This window comes from Phyllostomus discolor, chromosome 4, assembly GCF_004126475.2.
Source record: "Phyllostomus discolor isolate MPI-MPIP mPhyDis1 chromosome 4, mPhyDis1.pri.v3, whole genome shotgun sequence".
In the NCBI taxonomy this organism is placed as follows: Eukaryota; Metazoa; Chordata; class Mammalia; order Chiroptera; family Phyllostomidae; genus Phyllostomus; species Phyllostomus discolor.
The window spans coordinates 131,922,651-131,948,538 of NC_040906.2; the positions used below are offsets into that span (position 1 = coordinate 131,922,651).

The following is a 25,888-nucleotide window of genomic DNA, read 5'->3' on the forward strand; positions in this document are numbered from 1 at the left end:
AGTTTATTATCCAATATCACCCCAATAAATTCAATAAAAATTAAAGAAAATAAAGTTTACTTGTAGTAATGAAGTAATACAAGAATAAACTCTGTTTTGCATTCTCAAATATAAACTGACTTTTTCCTCACATTGTGTATGAGCTTTTTAAGAATTCATAAGGATTCATATGTATATAAGCAAATCATTTAAGTCTTAGAAACATTAAATTTTTAAAAATAGTGTAAGGATCCAGATTGGTTCAGAAATTATATATACTACATCCTAAATCACAAGCAACAGAAACAGATTCTGAGTAAGTTAACCAAAAGAAAGAAAAATATGACAGAAATTATAACTTAAAGATTAATAGGTTAACTTACATAAGTTAAAGAAAAAAAGGCCTGATAATGTCAAATTTAAAGCAACTCCTCTGATCTCAAAAGGCTACTTGATCTGAATCACTGAGGTGATTGTTACAGATGGATCCTGGGGCCCAGCCCAGAATTTCTGAATCAGCATATCTGGAGATGTCCTCTCAAAATCTTTTATTTAATACCATCATGAAAGATATTTATACCCATTAGTATCTGCCATTGAAGTGACTCTGCTCCAATATCCTGTGTCTATTTTTTTATGAAAGTCAAAAATTTCTGGAAGAGAGAATTGTGCTTTCTTTTTCAACATGCAGAACAATCTAAACACTTTTTTCTTACGTGATACATATTATACTCTATTTTAAAATGCTATTACTTGTGTAACATCACTCTATAAATTTTCCCATAATTTGAAAATTTATTGAGGCTTACCTAATTATTTATTTTTTGAGTCTGTGTATATCCCACAGCAAAAAGAACAAACCTTTCCATATGTACTGTAAATCCTTAACAATTATGAATTGAATTAAATAAAATTGACTTCCCATACAAGGGTGATAGTTTCATGGGTGAGAGTACTATGTTAACATTTTGGCATGTGTATTGATTTAAGATTGTTTAATTCTAAAGTTTATTATTCAGTCTATTTAATATTAAAAAAATCAGCAGGCTAATAGTTAAACTTACTAGAAACCAGTTTTCCAAAGAATAAAAGGCAGAATTAATTATTTCATCTTTCATGTAATTTTGTAAAATATGCCCAGTAAAAATCATTTTATTTCTCTGAAAGTGGCATTTGAGATTGGGTTGGGAGCTGCACACACTTTATTATCATTTAGCTACTCACCCGAACATCTATCTGAGTTTTCTAAAGCTGATTAAAACTGTACCACTTATTGAATGAGACATAATGATAATTTTGTTTCTGACAATGCCCATGTGTATTAGTTTGTGTGCAAGTATCGACTTTCCTTATAAAAAGGTACATGACTAGAAATAATATATAATTTAGGACTCAAAGCAACAATTATTCTATTCTATGAAATAACTTAAGGAATATATCACAAAAGGAAAGCTTTCTGATCACTTGGAAATTGTATGCTTCTATAATATATAAGATGGAGACATCTATTAAGATTCTCTTTACTTTAGAATATTTTTTCTATTGTTATTGCAATTCTAAATTTGCCCACACATACCATACTCACAGGAACAATTTTCCTTAAAAAAAAAAAAAAAAACAACAATAAAAAACAAAACAGAACTAATCATTAACCAACGGTCATTTACTGCAAACAAGGTTTAAATTAAAGAAGGTACTGCATGTGAATAAAGGAATAATGGAATCACAGAAGCTCCAGAATAAGTTTCTGTAACTATCTCTTGCTGGATGAGCTACTAAAATCACTCCTTTTGATTTTCCTATTTTGTAATTTTAAAAAAGTTATTAAGCAAAGTATAATCATTCTGTAATACTTACATTTAAAATTGATTTTTTGCTAAACAAATATTTACTTAATTGGACTAAATATTATATTAAAACTTGTGGAATGTTTATATGTTATTAGAATCTTTTTAAAAACAAATTGGATAAAATATTTTAAGCTATATTTTAATTATCATCTATAGCTATATAGTTATATTAAGATCAAGTAATATTTTAAAATAAAGTGAAAATAATATTTGGCTATCCTTATACTTATTAAATAAATTACAGTGCAATAAATTACTTGCACTGTAAAAATTACATATGCAATTTTTAAAAGGTTTCATTTAGTTTTCTTTTTAGAGAGGGGGGACAGAGGGAAAGAGAGAGAGAGAGAGAGAGAAACATCAATCAGTTGTCACCCATAAACACCTGTCCAGGGATCCGCAACCCATGCATGTGCCCTGACCAGGAATCAAACCGGTGACATTTCACTTTGCAGGACAGTGTCCCACAAACTGAGCCATACCAGCTCAGTTAGTTTAAAAAAAAGAATACAAGTAATTATTACTGAAAATCTTGTGATGGTAAAATAAGCAATCAAATTGGACATCATCATGAACAACTGCTTTTTTGGGACATTTCTTGGCAGACATTTAAAAATCAATATGTGAAGAATATAAAATGAGGCATGTTCAAAGTGGCACGGCATATAATTTTACAGTATTGGAGTATTTTATAATGCAAATCCCTGATTTTAGCATAACTGTATTTATCAACTAGCTTTTATTACAATTACGAAATTCATTTTCATTCATGTGCAGACAAAAGAGAGTTATAATTCTGTCACTAATGTGTTTCAACAATTACATGAAATAGCCAATATGAAATTAAAATGAGATTAAAAATAAATTTCCCCACATATATCAATAAAGCCATGTTACTATATTAATTAATAGCACACGTCCCAAAATTGTGGCGAACTTAGCAAGACTGATATAAATAGAGAGCTAGGTGACAATTTTCTTTGGAAAGAAGGAGAATCAAAATGACTTCTTTATTGACATCTGACAGATTAAGTCTGATTATGAGATACCTTATACTCTGGATTTTTTTTTTTCCTTTTGGAGCTAATAATTTAAAGGGAGAGTGCATAAATAAGGAATGTCTTTCTGAACCTTGCCTGAGAAAGATCAAAAGAAAGACCATTAGCATTAACCTAAGGTCCTAGGAAAGAATTTACTTTAAATGTCGTCTTCACTGGCAGTATAGAATAGTGAAGAGCACTAACTATTGACAATGTTTGATAGTGAAGAATCCCACAGTGTTGTTAAAAGTGAGAATATTGCTTCAAATTAGGGCATATGCAAATGAAGAAATCAAAGCCAAGCCCAGTGTAGTTGGAAGAATACATTTAAAATTGCAGATGACATAAAAATCTTAATGACTGTGATTTTCAAACTTTGGTGATAATGGAATTATGTGGAAGGCTTAAGGTTTGGGGGCCTTCCTCCAGAGTTTTTGATTCAATAGTTCTGAGATGGGGCCTGAGAATTTGCATTTCTACAAAGGTCCCAGGTGATTCTAATGCAACTGGTTAAAGGACCACATTTTGCCTTATGGGATATTATGATTTCATTAATGAAAGTGAGAACAGAAATAAAATTTAAATTAATCAATCTTCACAATTGAGATAAACACTGTATGTACAGGGACCGGAAGTAGTAATGTCTGCTTGAGTGTGGTTGGTAGTGTAAAAATACGGGTGTAATAATTTATAGTCTTAATTTGAACATTTCACCTAAAATGTCATATGATGTGCTTGAGTGTGATATTGTATGTTGCAGAATAGCATGCTTATGAGTTCGTAATAAAAATCTGTAACAAAAACAGGCATTATTTGTGCCAGACCTTATACATATGTCATGTCACCAACTGTTGGAGAGGTGAAACAAAGAATGCAAAAAATAATGAAAAACTAAGTATTTGATTATTTAGAAGGAGCTTAACAGTAGACATTGGCCCCAGTTGTGAGCTTTTCAAGGTTCTAAGAACAGTTAGACCAAGGTACGTACCCTGAAAGCATTTGACTGTAGTTAAGAGTGAAAGCAAAGATCAGTTGTTGACAAGTAGATCCTGGGAGCTCAATTATACCAGAAATAGTATAAGACACATTAAGGGAGATGAGAAAAAATAATTAACCCATGAAGACCAAGGTCAAAATGTTGAGCAAAATAGTTATTGTTCATATATGTGTGTATATATATATATATATATATATATATATATATGTATATATAAAATAAAGGACCCCTTTTGTTACACAATATAAAAATGTTTAAGCATTATAATCACTAGGATATTAAAGAATATTTTCAAAGATATACAATTGCCTAGATTAACTAATAATCATGGATTAATTATAAGTTTGAAATTTCTTGAAGCTGCCATTTTTGGGTCATAGCAATTATTTTCAACCGATGATGAAGTCAACCATGTTGTCTTCAAAGACATTACTTTGACATGTCATCATAGTAAGAGCTACAGAGTCTTCAGAGATACCACTAAACCCCTACTGTCCCAGGTGACTCTTATATTGTCAAAAATTCTTCAAGTAAAATAAATGACACATTTTGTTTAATTTTTCATTGCTGAAATTTAAAAAAAAATATGGGGAGACTTTCCATTCTAGAATGGGCAATAAAGAGAATATGCTGTAAGCTTATTCTCTCCCTCCACTAAAATTAGGCAATGCTAAATTTTATTATTATTTCAACATGCTACCATAATGTGCAATGATTATGGAGAAATGATCTTAGTTTAAATCCCACCTTAATCCCCCAAGGCACTAAAAATAGTGTAGGAAATTTTCAGAGGAGCCCAGTAAAAGTAGGTCATGAATAGAATATATCACTGTTTTCAAGAATGATATTTTAAATTAGTCTGTAGCCTCAAGATAATTCTCCCGAATGCCACAATAAATATATCACATATTCTTTTATGTGATGTATTTTATAATACATTATTAATGGAACATGAATATTTAATACATATTTCAATAATTAGTGGCTGAATTCATATTACAGTATATCTGATGATAACTAATATAGTTGCTTTTATGTGGCTGAATTAATGCATACATTTAAAAATGTCCCTATGTCCTTTATATTAAAATGAGATGTAGGTTTATATGTAGTATATACTTTGTTAAGGTTTATGAATTAGACAATTTAAGAATATCAAGGGATAAAGTAGTTGCAAGATTATTAGCCATGTCAAACTGGGAGGAAGAATTTTAAAGTTTTATAAAACTAATGACTTCTCAATAGGCCTAAAGCTTTAATAAATGGGAGCTGGTTTCGAGTCTTCAATTTCATTAAAGCATACCTAGGAAATGGCGCATCTGAGCAAGTTAAGCCAAAAATTACCTGAGGCTCACAATACCCTTAATTTAGAATTTGATATATTGAAAGGGAAGAGGACTTTATAGGTAGATACAGTTCTCATTGTAAAAACAAGAAAACCAAGACCCAGATATTTAGGCGATGCCATCCTTTGTTCATAAAATCAAATAAAAAAGTTTTGATAAATAAATAAATAATTATAGAATTGTCTTAAAGTCACAAAGCCAATGTTTCTGAGGGGAAAAAATTTCAAAACACAGCCCTTTCTTCTGCACTCAGCTAATTCAGGACTGAGCGATTCTTCTTTTTGTAATTTATTTCTTTAGCAAATAATTATTGAGCACCTATTTTCATCCAGGTAATATACAACTCTGTAGATTCAAAAAATGAATAATTAATAGTGTTGATCCTAAAAGAGCTTGCATAGAGAAAAAGGACAGATGAACCCACTACATTAGAATACCATGTTTCAGAGCAAAGAAAGAACTAAACCCCAGGAAAAAATAAAACTTTAGTCATATTTTGTCATACTTCTGTTCAAATCCTTCATTGCCATCCTTCTTTCAGAGTCAAAACACAAAGTGTTTTTGATAGTCTGTCAGGTCTATCATTATTTGCCTTTTTACCTTATTTCTGAACTCATTCCTTCCTGACCCTATTTTGCATGCTAGCCTTACTCACCTCCATTTCTATCTCTTGCCAGTCCAAACATACTCTTCTTTCAACCGTTTGACACATGTTCTTCCCCTGAACTTGACCACATGTTCTTCCCCTGAACTTGACCAAAGATACCCATTTGGCACACTCCCTCACATTTTTTTCAGATCTTTACTTAAAAATCACCCTTTGACTTTATAATATCATAAAAATATCAAGTCATTCTATTACAGTGCCTATATATTTCTTCATATTGCTCAGGAAACTGAAGCAGAGAAAATTCACATAATTAGCCCAAAGTTATAGTGCTTATACATGGTTGAGACACAATTTGAATACAGCTTCAGACCTAAGATCTGAATCATTTTATTTTACTGCCTCAACGGAATCCAAAGAAATGGAAGAAATGTTGCAGATCAGTTTAAAGGGATCCTCTCCAAAGGTTTTCCTCTTTGACTTCAGGCTAGAAGAGAATGATAGATGCATGCATGATGGAGTAAGGAAGGTATTGTGAGTGGCAGAAACAGGAGAGTAGCCTTGCCAAAGCTGTTGTCAGTAATTACCAGAAGTGCCTCCAAAGAATTAAACAAATAAACCCTCAACTGTAGGAAGAGTTACCTTTTTTAAACCAGGCAACTATGGATTTCAGAAATATTAGGCCACAGTAGTATCTATAGCAAAAGAAAGGGGAAGAGACAAGAGGACCAAATCAGCAGCAGTTCCTGCCCTTTCTCTCTATAGGATTTGCATACTTAGTGTGTATGGTTGAAATCTAATTATAATGATTTAGTATCCACAAGCAATGCTATGTCTGTATGCTTTTTTCATGTTTAACTATGTACCTATTCTTACACATCTTTTTAATCTCGGTCTGTCATTAAATCAAGTTTTTTTAACAAGTTGAAATTAGATGTTGACTTTCCAACTACTATAGCAAAATTCAAGAATGAAAAAAGGAATACAGCATGTTTAATTATATTGTACTCATAAATCAGTTATAATAACTTTTAAATAAACAAAAATTTAAAACACCAATAAAAATATAACATTTTAAAAAGTATTTTTATATACTGTATTACATTTATATTTTACATGTATGTTTTTATAATTTTTAGTAAGATAAATCATGCTTATAATTTATAAGTAATACTATATTTTGAAAGTATATGAACAAAGATGTTTTATTAATAGCAATCAAAATTGAGGAAGTTTAGAGAATGTTGGCAAAAGTTTGACTCAATAAGTGTTGGGAACCACCCTGACTGGTATCAGAAGCTGTAACCCCCACCCAGGCTAAGGCTAATGGAACGCCCTTGGGGCCATAAGCCAGCAAGGAGACAAAAGCTTATCTCCCTGGCAGGGGTGCTGCTTCATTCATAACTGAACCCCAAAGCTTGGTCGGTTAGCCAAAGATGGGTAAGATTCCCCAAGGGGGGACTGATCTAAGACAGGCACGATCACTTGGGAGGCCCCCCAAAGGAAGGACTTTGGGGGCTGCAGCAAAAGGGGTGATGGACCCTCGCTCCTCTGATTTGACATAGCCTGAGTTTTCATCGTCCGGGAGAAAAATCCCCTTATCTCTTGGTTGCCTTAGTTCCTGTGCTCCACCTAAGCCTGAAACAATGACAGGGTGGTGCAGCTCTGTGCTGAAAAGGGCGGATTTCCCGGGTGATCAGGCCTAAGAAAGAACATGTAAATTACTGTGAAACCTTCTTTGTTTAGAATGCTCTCAGCTGAATGAGAAGGGTCCAAGGAGGAAGTAAGTTTGTTCCTCAAAGTCTTACAGCTCTTTTACCCCGACTCAAAATAGACCCTCAGACTTCCTTGTTTTCTATGGTTCCTTACTTCCCCCTAATGAGTACTGTACTTTACCTGAATTATTATGCAAAATGAGCCCAATAAAAGCAGGTATGGATGGTAAATCAGCGCGCACTCCCCACTAGAGGGGGTAGTCATTCCGTCCCTACTTCTCCACAGAAGCTAGTCTGTCTTTGTGCATGTTTTTTCTCGTGTGTTTTTCGGCAAGCCATCCACAGCGTTCCGTGGTCACTGCTGGCCGGTGACCCATGCATCAAATAAGAACAAGGATATCCAGCCCTGGCTGACGTAGCTCAGTGGATTGAGCGTGGGCTTCGAACCAAAGTGTTGCAGGTTCAATTCCCAGTCAGGGCACATGCCTGGGTTGTAGGCCACGGCCCTCAGCAACCGCACATTGATGTTTCTCTCTCTCTCTTTCTCCCTCCTTTTCCTCCCTAAAAATAAATAAATAAATAAAATCTTTAAAAAAAATTTAAAAATCAATTATATGATTCTTAAAAAAAAAGAACAAGGATATCCATTGTGATTGAATTCTAATGTTGATTTGTATGATAACTGACAGATTGAACCCCTGTAGGTATGTGTATATAATACATATATATGTGTGCACATAATATATAAAAAAGGGTGTTAAATGCTTTTATTAAATATTGATAATTTACTGTATATATTACAAATATAGAATGGATAATAGCTTTCTTAGAAAATCCTAAATTTCTATTTTGTAATTTAAACAAAATTTCCAATCCTTTTTTTGAGTAGTATTTATACTTAATAAATTAGCAACTTTTCAGGTAACCCCCTAAATCTAATTAATAATAATAATGCAGATAATAATAATAATATGACATGCAGAATCTTTATTTTTCAGCTCTACAGTAACAAGATCTAAATGTATTTGAAAAATATTTAAAAAAAAATTTTTAAGACACTTGCCATTGCCAGGAAAATTGATGTCAAACATAAATCTATTAAACAAATAGGTATTTTGGATTAAATGGTTCTGATTTTATAACATTATGAAGTTCATGTCACTTTTATTTTTCTTTCACATTGATATTCTGGATCCTTAAAAAGATAAATGGTTCACATTACACTTCACCTTTTGATTTACTTACAGAGTGCAATGGAATAGGAATTAGCTTTGAAAGAGGTCATCCATGAGCAAAATGTCAACAGGACTGTTATGCTGCCTAAACAGAATAATGTATAATATGAAGTAAGAATGAATTGATGGAATCTGTCTCAATAGAGTGCACTTCTTTCTCTAGTGAAAATATAGAAAAAAGATAGATAACTGCATTGTGACAATTAATCTATTCATATTGCAGGATAAATATAAGAAATGAGGAAGCATATAAGCTATTTGTATCAAGATAAATAGATAAAACATATATATGAGGTCTGTCTAGAAGGTATCCAGACATGTAATATAAAAACATGGAGACATTTATTAAGGAAGATATGAAATACAAGAAACATTGTGTATAGGACAATGACTCCTCAGTCTCTTTCAAAATAGGTACCTTGGGACTTCACATAGTTCTCCCAATCACTATCAGCTGCCCCATTGTATCTTCCTGAATCTCGCTGATGGTCAGAAATCTCTCTCTTTTTCAAAGGTGATTTCAGTTTGGGGAAAAGGCAGAAGTGTCAGGGCACCAAATGTGGGCTGTAGAAGGACTGAGTCACCTGGGTTATTTGATGTTTTGCCTAAAAACTCTTCATGAGATGTGAAGCATGAGTGGGCTTGTGATGAAGCTGCTAGTCACCAGTTGCTCATAGCTGTGGCCTTCTGAATTATCTGAATAGTTTCTGCAGAGTAATGTTCAAGCTTAATGCAAAATTTGATGCAGATTCATTTCTGTACTCAGTCATTTTGAATGCCACAGTCACACAGTATACATGTTCATTCAATGGAGTCTACTGCACCCACTGACTAGTATAATGAAGTTGTTATTTTTCACACATGTTAATTCTAGTCCACTTTCCTTGTCTGCCAGGTTACATCAATGTCACACACAAACCGTTCTCCTTACATTAGCAATAGTTGGACTTTTTCCAGACAGATCTCATACACACATGCTCCTGTGAGTCTACACCAATACCCGCATTCTCACACACAAAAGTACTGTATTTTAGAGGGTTCTAATCAAGAAAGGTGACTCTCCTAACATAAGAAAGGATGCAAATTGCTGTCTACAAATTTTAAATCATTATGTAAAAATTATCCTCAGCCCTGGCTGGCATAATCAGTGGATTGAGTGTGGGCTGAGAACCAAAGCAACCCCAGGCCTGGATTGCAGGCCACAGCCCCCAGCAACTGCACATTGATGTTTCTTTCTCTCTCTCTTTCTCCCTCCTCTCCCCCTCTAAAAATAAATAAAAATCTTAAAAAAAAAGTTATCCTAATGTTACTATGAAGCTATATTAAAAATCCCTCTATTGACTTGGATGGTAAAGCTCAGTGGATTGAGCATGGGCCTGCAAACCAAAGGGTTGCAGTTCAATTCCCAGTCAGGGCACATGCCTGGATGCAGGCCAGGTCCCCAGCAAGGCGTACATAAGAGTCAACCACACTTTGATGTTTCTCTCCCTCTCTTTCTCCTTCCCTCCCCCTCTCTCTAAAAAATAAATAAATAAATAAACTCTTTAAAGAAAAAAATATCCCTTTACTTTTTCTTCTCCTTGTATGGCTAGGTGTTAATGAGTTTACTATATGATGGACATGCTGATTTTCCACCAGGTATAGAACATTTTCTTGATTTCTTTTTTTCAGGTTTAAGACTCTATTTTGGAGTAATTTCTCACTGTGTGAGGCTGGATGGGACAAGTTCTCATTATTGTGAAGTGTTTAGATACCAGCATATTAGACACATGGTAGAGGCCTTCAGTAGTGAGAAAACTGAGGAAGCAGTAAAACAGCTACATCTACTACATGTAGAAGCTACCAGCTCCAGGAATGTTTCTATATTACAACTGGCCTGGATTTATATAGCATAGACTGATTAGTCAAAAGGAGATGAGTGTCTTGATTCCTATATAAATTTTTTTTCTGATATTAAATTTTGAAAGATAATTCAAACAAATCATTACATACCAATTTAATCCCTAGGCCTTCAGATAAGTCATTCTTGGCTTACTTCAACATGATTATGTTGAAAGAGAGATGACTCCATTCTGGACTAATGATTCTACTGGACAACTTACTTTCTAAATGAGCAGATCCATTTTGGACTATCAACAGAAAACTAAAAGGTATGAGACATGTGAGAACATTTTCCACAATAGTTTTGTGAAGCAGGATATTCCAGTTATTACTTCTTTTGGTAGTAAAATAGCTCACCACTCTATAAAGTAATCAATTACAATATATAATTAAAAGACAATAAAATTATTTAAAAACATAAAAAATAATTAACTAAGTATAGATTATTGTCAGAAGAGGCACAATTTTAAGTTGGAAATCAATGTGCTTTGTTATAAACTTATTTACAATGGATTGACTTTTTTCTGGTGCAGTGGGGCTTTATTCTCAGCTATCTACTCCAATACTCCTTTCAGAGCAAAATGAGTTTCTGGTAATAGAGAGAAAGTTTCTTTCCTGGTGTCTGAAAATTTCAGGCTTTCAAGTTTTGAGATTCTGTCTCCATTTAAAAACAACAAAATAATATTTTTTAAAAAAATTCATGGGATCCATAACTTTTTTAAGATAAAAAAGGAATATATATTGGGTCCTCCCTGGATATTATACTTACTAATGTTCTGGCATTGTCTTTTGCATATATGTGAGAAGAATTTTCTTTTATTTTATGAATATGCAGGACAGTTTTTATATAAATTGGCCCCATAGGTGGTGATCAATTTGATGCAATCAGAGGTCATCACTGAGAACAAAGGCAGATAGCCACTAATACAACCTTTGTCAAGAAAGTGCCAGGAGCCTGTGAAAAGGTCTTAACTATATAAGTGATGACTTTACTTGGGGTCAGGCTTTCTTTATTCATTAATTGCATGAATAAGAAGAAGTAACAGTTATTTTAGGTTCTGACTAATGAAGCCTATCAGTAAGCACCTCAGGCACTGGTCCTATTTGTTTTATTAAATTGAAGGTCTAGAGGGTAGGAAAAATGCCCTCCTTATTTCATTCTTGTCCTCATGATTCTTTGCTCCCATTTACAATCCAAGTAGTTCTAGAAGAATTCACTTGGAACAGTCTTATCTTCTTTTCTCTAAATTAAGCCAAATTTCTTATCTAAGTGAGGAATAAAGAGTTTTCAGGAACAAGTATAAAGGACACATGGACAAAAACAAGGGGGGTGGAAATGGGAGGGAGGTGGAAAGGGGTTAGGGGGTGGGCTGGGATAGGGGTAAAAGGCAGAAAACTGTACTTGAACAACAATTAAAATAAAATTAAATATATATATAACATTTTTAAAATATAAGAACATTATGGTAGGCATATACTGATACGTAAATTTCTCTAAAATTATATCTGATTGTATAGAGTTTTTAGATAAACTACTAGACACCAATTTGAAGTTCAGATAGTGTTTTTTTTTTTCTAGTATAAGTATTTCCCATGCAATATTCAGACATCTGTATTCCTAATTGCTGCATCTGTCAAACTTGGACTGAATTTATGTTCTAGACCAAGTTAGAGCAAATATTTTATAAAGCATACTTTTAGAGAACTTAGATAACAACTAACTGTGGAAATCTGCCCTAACCCATTGAGCATACTCCTGTTCTGTCCAATTGTCCAGCAGTCTGTTCTCAGTTTTTCCTGTTTATCACATTTCCCAGAATCTAGCCATGTTCTAGGTCACTGTTTTCCATTTTCATATCATCTCTATTTTTTACTAAAGCAAAGTTTTTATTTTTTATTTTTTTATTATTATATGAGAGACTCAATCTATATCAGTTTTTTCTAATCTGCTAATATATTTTCCAAGATTCAGGCATATAAAAAGCCTTGACAATATAAATTCCTACCCACAGTGGAGGTGAGGCATATCTTAATATCCTTAATTATATTAAAACTTTGATAAGACTTATGATGATATATTTATGATAAAAATCTTTATTAAAACACAATATAAAAAAACAAGAGAAAGTCTTTATAAGTCGATTCTAGGCTCATTATTCAAGATAATTTTTTTTCACTTCTTCTGCTTCATCTAACCTTTTTCTTAAATTCTCCTTATCATATATCCAAGAAAATGTTTACACATTACATATACCACATAACATTTTCTACATTATGTTAATTAATAATTTAATATGGATGAATATATCTATATTCATTACTCACAGAAAGTAGAATGGTGATGCAGTACCAAATAAATCCACTGTATTCAAAAATATTTTTTAAGATTTTCTGATTGTTATTCTATTACAGTTGTCCCAATTTTTTTCCACCTTTGCCCTCCTCTACCCAGCCAACCCCCCTACTCCCACAGTCAATTCCCATCTACTGTCCATGTCCATGGGCTCATACATGCTCTTTGGTCTCCTCTAGGCTCTGCCTTAAACTAGGGAAAGGTACTTTAACATGTGCATTGTAAAGGCAGTCCTCTGTATATATTTGTTTATTTACTAATATTTCATGGTGATCCCTGCTATGTGCAGATATCTATATAGAAATAATAATGACATTAATCATAGTTTAGTTTTGAATTGTATGAGTTAGGGTCTTCATTAATTTTGTTCTTTTTTCTCAGGGGCAATAATAAGAACCAAATTATATTTGGATACTATGAAATAAATTGGAAATGTTTTTGCACATTATATTACTTTGAAAATTTATGTAATCTACTTTAAATTTTGTTTTGGGTTTAGTTAAAATTTGCTGATTTTAAAAGTGTGTTTATTTGGAATGACAAAATATACTAAAAAATAGACCAAAATTTTAGTATAACTGCAGATGCATTTATTTAAATTAGTCAGACAAAAAATCAGAGAAAGACTGGGTGAACAAACAACAGAAATCCATTGATTAACCTTTTTGAATTGGCAAATTTTAAGAAAAGGTCTGTCTGATCTTTATGTTAAGAACAAACACCCTGATAGTTTAAGTGTAGGTATTAGTGTCATTTGAGAGAAGTGACCAGTAGTTCGTATCCTTACAAAATGTTTCAAAGCTTTAGATATGTTTTATGTATCTGATTATCGGTGTATTTTAACATAGTTCCTAATAATGCAAAAAAGGCTGTAAGGGACTTGTTTTTCTCTTATGATTTTTTCTTATTAAATTGAGTTTTTCTTCAAAATTGAAATTTTTGCATAAATTTTTAGTTACTATTTTTAAATTTAAAGTTATTCATTCTTGTATATATGTATATAATATATCTTCATATATATGTATAGTGCATACATATATTTTCATATATATATGTGTGGATATATATATACAGTACATTTAATAAAAAATCTTAAATGCCAAATTTTAAGAAATGTCATTTTTTAAATTTAAAATGTAAATTGTTCAGTAAGGGTACTTATCTTCACTAAATGGTTCTGGCATTTAAACTTTAATTTGTATAAATAGGTTTTCATACTGTCACCTCAGAAAATTTCTGGATTGAAGTAATTCATTTGATATACTTCTAGTCATCTGAAAGATGGAAATTGTACTTCTAAAATCTGTAGCAAGGCAATACATATCTGCTCTGAGAGTTGTGGGACAGCAATTACCAATCTGCAATGTAAATCTAAATATTTCCTCATAGACTCCTCTTACCTCTTGTTATCACAACCAATTCTCATCTTTTTCTTAGTGCCTATTATTGCTGGAGTCCACCAATTTCATGAGGGTGTTTTATGCCCCATAACCTGACTATTTCTGATTCTGCCCATCTCTCATTGACCAAAATGCAAATATCATACCAACGTCTAAATTGCATTGAACCACAATTACAGGGAGAGAAATCAAAGCTCTATTCTAGTCCCACAATCAGCATTAGGAAGTTGGATACATTGATGCAAGTTTTAAAGTAATTTGAATCCCCAACTTTAACTCTAGCTCATTCCAATTACTATAATCATTAGCTTCTCATTGAATTACTTGGCCAGGACGAATATCCTATCAAAGAGGAAAGCTGGTGAGCTTATAAGATTGCAAATTATTTTCCCTACTGTATATCTAGTTCAGAAATACATTATGCTCTAGTAACCTGCTTATAAGCCTAAGGACTAATGTTCCTGAATTCCATTGTTTCTCTTAGATCCAATGCAAATGTACCTAGATGCTCTAAGCTTCCTTCATTGCATTTCTCCTAATGAAATAATTGCATCTTTCCTAACCAACATTCCCTTTGCAATTCTGGTTATTTGCTAAGCTTTAGCAATACCCATGGAAGGATAATTCTTAGCCTATACCAGGCTGCTTACAGCAGTAAGGTTCCAGTTTACCTTGGATATAATTAGTACCTAAAATTCTACCCAAATCTTACAGAAAATTTTCAGCTGGCTAGCAAAAGGTTGGCATGATACTCTTAAATTCCAACTACTTTAACAAGCATTACATTGTAATTTAGTAAAATTTGCATATTCTGGAAAAAATCCCTAAGGTCCTATTTTGTTCAATAGCCTTTCAAATCATTCCTCGGTAATGTTCCTTATGGGGTCAGCCTGTTCTTTCTGAACCAATGTCGTCTATAATAGGCATATATCCTTGATGACTAGGACTGCTGGAAGTGCTCATCAAAACTAGCTGAGGATAGCACTTTTTCCTTAAAAAAAGTTCCTACTTGAGAAAGAAATGTTTAGCATCCTACCAATCTTCATTCTAAATTTACTTTTTATAATTCTAGCTATAAATTCTCCTCAGCTCCAATTATTCTGCACATGAGAGGCCAATGCTTAAATTTTAGTCACCTGTTGATAGATCATTCCCTGAATCAACCTGTCCTCCCATCACCTCCTAGGATGCCTCTCATTGTAAACTTCCAGTACAGATGAGCATTGGCTGAGCACTCAGGGCTCTGTACTTGAGGTTTATAACCATGAACTTACACTGTGGCTGTGAGTTTCTCCAGGCAGCTTCCAGTAAATGTGGGTAGCCTAGTATTTATGCATTATGGTTCTGCTTGTGAATCTGCTGTGGAGTATTTTAAATATACAGAGACTCAGACCTCATGTTCTCTTTACTAAATCAGAATTCCCAGGAGGTAAGTTTAAAGTAAACATGTATTTTTAGAAATGACACAGGTGGTTATGATTTATTCTGGATTCAGAAATACTGATTTATTCTTAAGATTCTTGCCCTCCTCAGTTTCTTGAGTTTTATGGGCAACTGAACTCAAGCTCTGATATTTTCAGAGATGCAGTAAGGTTTAGGACCAAAAAAGAATCTTGAGAGGCGTGTGATCTGCAGACCTGTCTTAAGGCATAAATATATGTGTGTATATAAATATATGTACATATACACACATATATATGTATTACTGCATGACCATAAGAAATCTGCTTCATTTCTATGAGCCTTATGTTTTTCTTTACAAAATACATCTTCTTTGATGTAGCAGTGAACAATAAAAGAATCTTGGAAGACACACAACACCACAGAAAATGAGTAAGATCCACATTTTCTGACAATTAGCTCTGGATTGTATATATTTAAAAAAATACAAGATCGGAAATATCACTCTAGTCTTAAATATATATTTATATTTTATATTTGCCTTATATTTTATATAAGATTAGAGTGATATATTTAATTTATATATATAATTTATTATATTTATATAAGATTAGAGTAATGTATTTAATATATTATATATTTATATATTATATATTATATATTTAAATATATAATATATATTTATACATATTTAATATATTTGTATATAAATATATTTATAAAATTATAAATATATGTGTGTGTATGTGTGTGTATATGTTTTATTTATGTTCATATATTCATTCACATATCCATGCCAATCACATTGGTCTCTTTTGAGTTTTTGTGTCAGATTTTTTTTAACTGTGAAGGGTATATTTTTTGTCTGTCCTTTAAGCACAGCAGTTAGGTGGAGTTTTTCCTGCTCTAAGAGGGCAGAGAAGGCCAATTTAAATCAGATGAGATTTGGGTGGAGTTAACCAGATTAAAGGCTTGATGCCTAGAGATTAGGCTAAAGTGGTTTTGCTGTGTGTCTGTCAGACATAGAGCCTTTCACCAGACGTGGAGCAAACACACAGTTTTAAAGGGTGGCCCCAGAGCCCCAACAGCCTGGGGTGATGCAAAACAAAAGTTATCACCAGCTGTGAATCTCTAGGATCTTGGCATGAGTACAGACTCTATGTTTTTTTTTTTTTTTTTAGGAACAACTGAACTTTTAAAAATTTACTTATTTATTTTTAGAGAGAGAGAGAGAGAGAAACATCAATGTGTGGTTGCTGGGGGTCATAGCCTGCAACCCAGGCATATACCCTGACTGGGAATCGAACCTGCGACATTTCTATGGGTTTCTTACTCATGAGAAAGTCTAACAATAGTTAAAGAGACATACATAAAGACTTGAGTGTTCATTCATCCATTCATTCTTTCATTCTTTATTTCCTTTTTCTCCCTCTGTCTCTCCACAATTAAGTCATCATCAACATCATCATCATCATCACCATTATCAAACATTCATTATCGAACATGGTATGTGTTTGTTAATCATATATGGCAGGCACTAGGTTAAGCATTTTACATACAGTATCTCATTTAATCTTCATAACAGTTCTGCAAAGTGGCTGCTATTAATTTATGCATTATTAAAATGAACTGATTGAGGCTTAGAAAGATTAAGTGACTTATACAAGGTTAAATGACTTAACACTAGCAAAGATAAAAGCCATCTTTTTAAAAAGCACATCCCGTTTTGAATGTGCGGTCTTTTTGTCTTAAAGGGCGTGGGCATGCAACAAAATTTCACCCTACTATAATCAAGATGATGCCACAGGTCACTCTGTATTATTCCAAAACAAAGTTGTCTATCAAGTTACAAATAAGCAATATATCTGCTGGCTCTAATTTGTGTGTATGTATGTATATGTGTGTGTGTGGGTGTGTACATAGTAATTGACATGAATTCCAGAACTTGATCTTTAAAAAGCTCTTAATTTCTGTTTAAATTAGGGCAATTGGCAGAGCACTATAGAAAATAGACACATTCTCTTTCCTTGTATGTACACACATGTGTGCATGCACATTTCCACATATGCTTGTTTCCATAAGTGTGTGTATATATATATACATATATATATATACACTTCCATTCCTAATTCAAAATTTTCTAAAATTTTCACTATTGATGAAAATTAGAACTCCTCACAGACAAACAGGAAATTGGGATGATGTAGAGTTCAAAGAGATGACATAATGGCATTTTTAAATGATGGAGATGAGGGGTTACTCTCCTTGACCACTGTTCTTGTCAGTTAAAAAATTGTTGAAGAAGCCCTGGCTGGCATAGCTCAGTGCTTCTGAGTGGATTGAGCATGGGTTGCGAACCAAAGCATTGCGGGTTCAATTTACAGACAGGGCACATGCCTGGGTTGCGGGCCAGGTCCCCAGTATGAGAGGCAACCACACATTGATGTTTCTCTCTCTCTCTTTCTTCTCCCTTACCCTCTCTAAAAAAATAATTAAATAAAATCTTTTAAAATATCTAAAAAAAATTGTTGAAGAAAACCTATTTTTCTGAAGGAAAATGTGCTTTTCCTCTTATTATCTTCTTAAAAACAATATATGAACACAAGATAGCCCTTTTTAGAAAAGTCTTATATAGACTTAATCAATAAAAAATGCATCTATTCAAATGGCAGAAAGAAAGCTTTTGGGAAAAATATAAAATTACTGTGGACTGAACTATTCAATAAATTCTCAGAAATAAATTGGGAAGCCTAGAGTTGAGTTCTAGTTCTAGTTATAGAAGTATACAAATAATAAGGTAAAAGTACAGTGTTTGTATTGAAACAAATTGAAGCTAAATTTGTCTCATAAATCTTTGAAAATAAACCCATTTGTTGATGTATGTTGGCTAAAACTGACAGTGGAAATGGTACTCGATAAGTTCTAAACAATTTTTAAGCTGGATGATTTCTGGGAACTGTCCATTTTTATTAGCGAGTCTCAAAATAAAATTCCTTTCACTGATCTGTTATGTTCTCACAAAATAGTTATGAAATTCAGTACTGCTCCATAGACTCCTTAAACTTTAAAATTTAGCCATCAGTAAATCTCAGTTTTCTATAATGAAGGATCTTATAATAAAAAAGAAGGGACAATACGTCTGAGCCTCAAGAATAAATTTCACAAGTCCAAAGTACTAATTTCTTTTCTCAGGTGAATCAACAAATCTTTCTCAATTCTGTCTATTTTTACTTTGCATATAAATTTTTAAGTTTTGATTATTTGTATCAAGGCTGGCCTACAGTATTCTAAAAATGATTAGTGGGGAAAACCTTGGTGCTTCAGAAAGACATATAAACTGTTATCAAATAGACAATTGAAGATAATATATTTGAAGGATTAAAGAGGTTAACAGGTGATGAACTAAAATTCTATATTAGTCATGGATTATGCAAGGAAAACAAGTCTATAATCTGTATTGTAAAAAGGATAGAAAATTAACATCCATTATAATGAACCACTTTCATAAATGTAATGTTAATTTACTTCCAAAAAATTCTGAAAATAAGGATCTATGTAATGAAAAGTAAACATCTGGGTAATAAAAAAATTAAGTAGATTTATTCTACAAAGACGAAAGTAGTCTGTTTAGAATGGACAGGACCAAAGGACTTTATTTTGTCTTACTTAATTCTTGCAGCATCTCTGTTATCTGGGTTTGGTTATTAGCTCATATATCACAATTAAGATTAAATTTATATCTATATATTCAATACTGAAAAAGTTGCAATTAATCAGTTTAATCAGAAGTCTTTATTAAACCTTTGGGATATCATTACAATCAAATTAATTGATTATTTTTAATACTGTCAAAATAATATGAACCATTATACCCAGCCTCTATGAAAAGCTATAATTTCATGAAAGGATTTTCTGATTAGTAAATGTCAATATATGAAGAGAGTGATACTTCACTAAGTTATTACAAGTGAGGAGGAAACAATACATTAATATCTCCCTCATAAAAGGATTGGAATGGGAAAGTTGGATTCATTTCCTTTGTATTAAAAACAAAAGCACTGAAACAGATGGAAGAATCCAAAAGAGAAGAGTACTTTTAAATAGAAGATGCAATGAAATATGCTGCTAAAAACTCAAGGGATAAGTTGTTCAGTTTTTCAGATCATCTTTTGTTTCTCTTTTAAGGTGATAAATTGCAAGTAATCAGCACATATGAAATATAAACCCCTGTGCTCTACCCCCAATATCACAGAAGTATAGAGCTAGAAAGTGCCGTCTATTGTAGGTATCTAGTGCAGTAATTCTTGAATAGCAGTACACATCAAAATCATAAGAGGTTATAAATTACCCAGGCGTCCGAATCTATCTACTGAATCAGAATTTTAAGCATGTGTATTTTAAAAGGCAAACTCCTACTTAAGAACAATTAAGTCCAACTCTTTCATTTTATTGTAGAAACTGATCACCCAGCTCAAAAAAAAATGTGCTTATATATATTTTGGTACTAAAATAAAAGAGAAAGCTATCCTCAAATTAAAGAATAGTGCCACGTATTATTAATTTGAATGAATATTTTAGAAATCCTTCATTTTATGTTTTTAAGAAGTTTAGTGACTTGTATAGTAAGTTATAGAACAGATCCATGTCAAAGCTAGACAATCTCCAATGGTCTCTCTACTGTTTTAAGTGGATAAAACTTACAAGACCTTTAACCTAGCAAAGTTAAAAAATGAGTAAGAAAAACTCATTTTTTGAGGTTCACTATTTCAGATGATATTATAGAATCTATAGGATCGATGACTTAAAAACAATTTTGATATGTATAGAACACAGCCATAGTAAAGGTTATATGTAAGAGCTAAGACATTTGAGGCTTGACAAATTTCGTCATATTCCTACGTAACAGAGATTATTGAGAATAATCTCTGTTACCATCTTCTTTTACTACCAAAATGAAAATTTATTTTTTCCATTAAGGAGTATTTAGACAATTCTGTGTTTTGAGAATTCTTAAGTTCCCAAACTCTGAGCCAAGGCAGATTCTATGTGTTAGTATCCACCAAAAGACATTAAGTACATCTTCATGAAGAGAGAGCACATGAAAGGAATGAAGTTTTTTTGTATTTGGACAGAGAGCAGTGGGGCTGAATCCACACTGATAATGTATTTGTAATCCTAGAGAGAGAGTAGAACCTGAGGTTTTAGTGGTTCCAAGTGGGTTAGCAGAAGGAACAACTGGGGCCCCATCACTGATTAGCTAAGCACCATGAAGTCGAGAGGTGTAGAAGATCCTGGGAGCCAAATATGATATGAAAAGGATTGGAATCATTTGTCAGTTTAAGCTGTCTCTGAAAGGAGCATGGGATGACACAACAAGCATTTTGGTAGCAGCCAAGATGAAGTGCGAGCAGGGCTGTTCCCTTGTTATCCAGCTTTTACTCTACAATCCCACAGGGAGGGAATAGGCAACTCTCAAATGACTAACATGGATTTTTCAACCATATAGTGGTGAAAGCAAAGGCAGTTCTATTTTTTTACTAGAAAGAATATCAATTCAGTTTGGTTATTGTACCCGAGAGTTAGGGAGAGAATTTATATCTGTAGTATGCCAGTACATATACTATATATAAATTTTAACATAGCTGTATACGAAAAAAACCTGTTCTTTCCACATGTTAGTTCTACTGCACTATTTTAGTATCTCCTGCTGTTATCAAAATTAAGCATTCATTATTCATATAAGAAACAGAGGAAAATGAAAGTAAAATGAGAGAGAAAATACCAGAATAATTTGATCATACATATTTAAATAACCACAAAGAGATAGTTATTCACAAATATGCTTAAGAAATTACATAAAGGAATAAATGTTATCCTATCCATTCTTAACATTTGTATCTCATTTTGTGCTGAGCATGAGAAAATTTCCTGTTTCTCATTATTTTCTTACGTTTAGTGAACTCTAAAGAAAGGAAAAGAAGAAAACTAGCTCATTGCTACAAAACACTTATTCTGATTTCAAAGTCTTTTGATTTTTTGCTTTTTATTTAAACTCACATTCATGATGTCACATATAATCATAAGGAAATGCTGCAAATGTGTGGATGTTAGTTTAAAGCTGCACCATACCAAGTTCAATGAAGAAGCAAGCCTCATGTCTGTGGTATTACCTAAATTAGCCTGGAGAGTACAACCCATGCAAAAAGCAGGCTGCTGACTCTTGTAGCTAAATGTGAGTCCCTTGTAGATTGAGAAAAGCAATTTTTCTGTCTATCACAAGATTTTTCCAGGAACATCACACTCCATACCTTTCTTTTCTCTCCCACTTCAAAGCCTTAAACATCTCATGATTTGTGTTTTACCAATGATTTGGTGAAAGAAAGCAAATAATGACACTCAAATTGGGCCTTGCTTTATTTTGAAATTGTGACTTTTTGTTTTGCAATGATTTTTGTTTCAATTTTTGTTATACAGTGTATTATTTGCCCAATTATGCACTACTTATTCCTATACAAAAATGGAATATTTATCATAACATCAATTCTCTAGTTAACTTAGCAGGCTTAGCACTCAAACACTACATATTGCAAAGGAAGGACTGGCTTTCAGAAGGTAACCTCTGAGTCTCAGAATATCCTGACTGGTATCAGTGTGGCCTAATCCCGGACACCCTCGACTATGCCAAATGGTTTTGTTAATGATGTGATTTACAGTGAAAGCCTGTTTTTTAAACCTGGGCTTTGGACTGTGCTGTATCAGTTTAAACACTGCAGAAGCTGAAGCCACATTTCCTGAAATCCATGCCCTGTGAATGACCCGAGTAAAAACCCTGAACACTGGGGCTCTTATCACTCACTTATGAGTGAGCTTCCTGATTGTCAACACTTCAGTCTCGTTGTCCCACGTCATGTTTGAGAGATTTAAGTGCTGTGTACACATCTTATGAGGAGGAGACACCTGAAGCCTGTACATGGTTCCTCCATGGCTGGCCTTCATGCCTTTCTTTCTGCTATTTTCAATCTATCACAACAGTGTGGTGATTGTGGGGCAGGGGGAGGGAGTAGAAGTGAAAGTGAGTATAAAAGGAATAAATGGTAATGGAAAAATCAATAAAAATAAACTATTAAAAATAAAAAATAAGTTACTTTTTAGTGCTATAAACCTCAACTATGAATTTTCTGACTCCTAGTTAATCACACAAACTGAAGGGAATGTTGGGGCCCCAGACACAATACCTAAAGGCTACCAAATGCTTTGAACATTCTTTAACTTTTAAACATGTTGTTGTTTCCATAACGTCTTTTCTTGGAAGTATATCACCAATTCAATGATGTTTGTCTCATAATTGATATATGAATTGTGCTTAGGAGTTTAGTAATTTCAATCATCTCCTTTTATAATATACTTAAGTCAATTAATAATATATGATAATCTAGTTGGTGAATGTTATTTAGAGATTTAATTTGCTTTTCAACCTTGCTGCTTTCAGCTTTGTTGCTTTATTCTTTCCCCTCCAACTTTATGGAGGTATAATTGACAAAGTGCACAAAATGATTATTTCACATATATACACATTATGAAAAAATATCAACTGAATATGAATATTTAATAAGGTTAATTAATACACAGATCACCTCACATAATGACCTTTTAGTGTGTGTCATGAGCATGCTTATGATCTACTCTCTTAGAAAATTTCAAATATGCAGTAGAGTCTTATTAAATATAATTACTATGCTGTCTATTAGATGCCCAGGACTTACTCATCTTATGGCTGAAGACTTGTACCCTTTGATCTGCATCCCTATTTAACCCAAACCCCAGCTGCTGGTAACTACTGTTCTACACTCTGGTTCTATGAATTCCACCTAATAATTCTTATTTTTTAATCCCTATTATATAATATTTGAAAGTATGAGGCAAGATTTTAAATTAATACTAGTCTAAAGTTAGTCTGCATAACTTCTCACTGGCAATTTATAAAATGGATACATGAGAGAATTCCATACTTGGAAGCTCTATTATTTGAAGTTTCAGCCCCTAACTTTTCAAATGATTGGCATAATGTTACTCAGAGAAGTTGTGACAATGTCAGGGTTGGAACCTGAGTCTTATAATTTGGGGTATAAGGCTCTTTCTGCTATAATAAACTCCTATTGCTGAAGTTATAGCTGAAATCATAGTCTAAAATAAAGTTTAATCACATTATGGAAATTAGATGGTTTACCTGCAAGTAAAAGGGACTCTAATTCAAGCCATCTTTAAAAATTAGCCATAAGTAATCTCACATAATTAGATCCAAAGGTTGGGCAGGCACCTGGGGCAGGGGACTGGTGCGGGGGGGGGGGGGCGGGGTTCAAGCAGTTCAACAACTGATCAAAGGCCAGGTTTCTTCTGTCCATCAGCTCTGCTACCTTCAGAGTCACTGATTATTAAGCAGAACTTCACTCTTGTCCTTAGGGTCTGAAAATAGCAACAGCAATTACATGTATAAATTCCAGGTATTAGAAGGTTATTATCTTTTACTTGCATCCTACTTGCTTTCCCTAGAAATAACTCCAATCTCATCTCAAAAATCAGCATAGCATCTCATACTCATTCCTACAGAAACCTCCAAAAGTGAACAGGATTAGCATGACTGACTTACACAAAGCATCTGATATGAATTAAAATGAGGCATCAGGACCACTACACACGTCGAAAGGGTGGTTGGATAGCTAATGGACCATCTCTGTTTCTTGTAGGAGACTGTTCTGCATGGTGTCTGGGAGATGCACAGGACCCACGCCCATAGATAGGTTCTTCCATGGGGAATCAGGCCTGCAATGTACCTAGGACACTATGAGTCTTGCTTTTTGCTAAAACTCCCTCACCTTGAATTGAGGACATTTACTACAAAGTCCTAACTTCCTAAAATCCATGCTAAACCTTCCAAGGATGAGTGTAACTAGTTCAACCACTTTTGCCTTTTCATTTGCAAATATCCCTCTTCTGTGATGTGATTAGTGTCACTGGCTCCTTTGTTTTCTGTAAAAGGTAACCACCTAAAGTGAACCTGTGCATAGTAAATGAGGACCACCATGTAATGGATGGAGAAACCCAATCAAGGCCTGTCATGGTGGAGGCCTCAGCTTTTGCTTCCCTTGAGAGAAAAGTCATGCTGTCCCTTTTCCTACACCAGACTCAGTAGTCTGTATGAATGTCTCATTTCATCCATAATGACGCAGACGCTGCGGGCCACTGTCTGCATCAGTTTCTAAACATAGTTATCCAAACATTAGTTATAATTCTTCATTTAGGTGTCTGCCTTCCTTGTGGGAAAGACACAATTTGCCACAAATGACACTTTCATTGTAAAAACAAAATAAGTACATGAAAAGAAATATGTTTTGCAAAGCATTTTTTCTAACCTCAACTAGTGTAGTCTTTTTGTGAAAATGGGCTCTGTTGCTAAAGAATAGACTACAGACCTATACTAGCATTGCAGCATTAACCTGTGTTGTCTGCCATTTATCTTCTGAAGCCAGTCAGCGAATCCACCTTGAGTAGATGTTTTTTATGTCAGACTTTCTGAAAAATGAGAAGCCCAAGGGGATCCCATTGATTTGCCAACTGTGTCAGTCCATTTAAGGCAGAGTGGCACATGCTTATGACAAAGGCAGTGACAAATGGAAATGTATTGAAGGGACAGCAACAACCCAGAGATATGAAGAAAACAATGAAAGCATACAGCATGAGATGGAAATCAAAATAAAATTCAAGATTATATATTCTGTGTGAGCACACAATACCTTAAGTTAGGTAAAAGTAGGTGCTTGTGTGAAAACAATACTTTTCAGAATAATTTCTGAAATATTACAAAAATTCAATATTGCCAAGAGTTGTGAAATCAGAGTGAATGATTTGTTTTATTTATATCAGCCTATATATAATGGTGAATAGAACATTTTTTACAACTAAGTAAAAAAAATATTGCTTGAGCTTCCATTTTCTAATCTAATAAGTATTTGTATGTATTTATACATATTAAAAAGCCACCGGGACCACAGTTAATTATATTTGTAGCAGTTAATTTATGCCAGCA

General features: G+C 33.3%; 1 protein-coding gene across 1 annotated transcript in view; it reads right to left on the bottom strand.

Moving 5' to 3' along the window:
* Nucleotides 1–25,888, bottom strand: part of LOC118499947 (protein eyes shut homolog) — a 145,330-nt gene that overhangs the window by 73,404 nt on the left and 46,038 nt on the right. The gene's annotated exons all lie outside the window — the stretch shown is intronic.